We start from the raw sequence: 1,969 nt of genomic DNA, 5'->3' as shown, positions 1-1,969 counted from the left end.
CTTTTTCAGAGATGTAGTCCAACACACACTGTTATCCAAAAAAAAAAAGTAGTCCAACACACACACCCACATAAAAATAATATATTAAAAAAAAAAAAAAGTGTGTTCTTCACTAATGTTTTTGGAAGGTGAGAGAGTGTTTTCTTTTTTATAGAAAAGGTTTAATCTCTTCCTGATTAGCTTGGAAAAGATACATAGGATGATTAATTGCTACATCTAGCCAATAATGAACTCATCTATCAAAGAAACCATCTGCTTGCAAACACACTCATAAAGTACATAATAAGCTGAGTTCGTTATAGTCGAGAGAATCGATCAATTGCAACAGAGAGTGTAGCAAGCATAGCAACAGTCACACACACAACAGAAATGCATCTTGCAGTAAGTTGCAACAGAGTAAGAGTATTACCAGCAAAGAGATAGAGGCAGAAATTGCGGCAACAGCGAAAGAACCAAGGAAAGAGTCAGCAACTATTGCTCCAATGATCGGGAAAAAATTGGTGCTACCATTCGCTATGTTATAAATTTGAGCTGCGTTTATAAGCCAATAATGAACTCATCTATCAAAGAAACCATCTGCTTGCAAACACACCCATAAAGCTGAGTTCGTTACAGTCAAGAGATCTATCAATTGCAACAGAGAGTGTAGCAAGCATAGCAACAGGCATACACGCAACAGAAATGCGTCTTGCAGTAAGTTGCAACAGAGTAAGAGTATTACCAGCAAAGATATAGAGGCAGAAATTGCGGCAACAGCGAAAGAACCAAGGAAAGAGTCAGCAACTATTGCTCCAATGATCGGAAACAAATTGGTGCTACCATTCGCTATGTTATAAATCTGAGCTGCGTTTATGCTTTTCACATTGAACTCCTGAATCAGAAAAACGATCAGGTTTGCCAACCATCCTACGCCTCCAAGTGTGAAGCCCGCCGCCGCTCCTGGTTGACAGAAATAGAAATAAGGCACATATTGGTCCAACTCATTCTGTGCATGTATGTGTGTGTTTGTGTTTGAGGAAAAAAAAAAAAGAGAGAGACCACTGATGAAGGGGAAGGTGATCCAGCCACCACGTTTGGTACCAGAGCTCGAAATTTGGGCTTCTCTACCTTCCATATTGCAGGTCAACTAGTGCTAATTCCAAGTGAGATGGAGGTTTTTTTCTTCTTGTTATATGCTAATCAAGTCGTATGATTTGTCAGCTTACTGTGGTATCTTCACTCCTTGTCAGAGAAAATATTGTGATTAGTGCGCATTGGCCTACCGTGGTTGTTTATAAATTAAGAAAGTGAAATATGTACGCCAAAAGACAAAATCTATTACATATTACTATATAGTTTTTTATTTTTATTTTTATTTTTTTGCTGAATACATTTTACTAAATAGTCAAACTCACGATTTATAAAATAATTTGTGTCTTACACCAAAAGATGCTCACAAACCTATGAATATCCTTTATTACTTTTTTAATGAATACATATCCTTTATTTCATGTCTTAAACGGGCGTGTACATAAAAAGATTCTTATAAATTGAGTTATAAAACTCTTCGCAAAGTTAATTGTCTGCACATATTGATAGTTATTTATCCATTCATTAAAAAAGTATTGGAATATTTACTGAAGTTTGCCTAGGCCTTGCCAATCATAATGCAGTCATCAGATATGTCAATTGGATCCAATTAATTCAATTAATGGACCTGGATCCAACTATTGACGTTGGTTAATTCAATTAATGGGGAGTAAATTATAGTTGTAGTTGTTGAGATTTTTTAGAATTTAATTAAATTTTTTACGAGTTACTTCCTTTCCTTACTTTATGAAGTAATTTCCTATCATTTTCTTATGTAATAAAAGAACTTTAAAAAAAAAAAAAAACTATATAAAATGGTTTTTTTTTTTTTTTGATAAGTTGTTTATCAGACAAGACACTAATATCTTATGTAATAAAAGAACTTTAAAAAAAAAAAAAA

General features: G+C 34.1%; 1 non-coding gene across 1 annotated transcript; it reads right to left on the bottom strand.

Annotated features, from left to right (window-relative positions):
* Positions 1-609: 609 nt before the first annotated feature.
* Positions 610-1,287, bottom strand: LOC112020844 (uncharacterized). Its single transcript, XR_010632744.1, has 2 exons — positions 1,039-1,287; positions 610-939 (listed from the first exon to the last, which is right to left on the bottom strand). It is a non-coding gene; the product is annotated as an uncharacterized LOC112020844 (transcript).
* Positions 1,288-1,969: the final 682 nt, after the last annotated feature.

The sequence above is a fragment of the Quercus suber genome, unplaced genomic scaffold, assembly GCF_002906115.3.
Source record: "Quercus suber isolate HL8 unplaced genomic scaffold, Cork oak 2.0 scaffold_313, whole genome shotgun sequence".
Taxonomy (NCBI): domain Eukaryota; kingdom Viridiplantae; phylum Streptophyta; class Magnoliopsida; order Fagales; family Fagaceae; genus Quercus; species Quercus suber.
The sequence above is the reverse complement of the archived record's forward strand: the minus strand, read 5'-3'. Positions and strand labels throughout refer to the sequence as shown.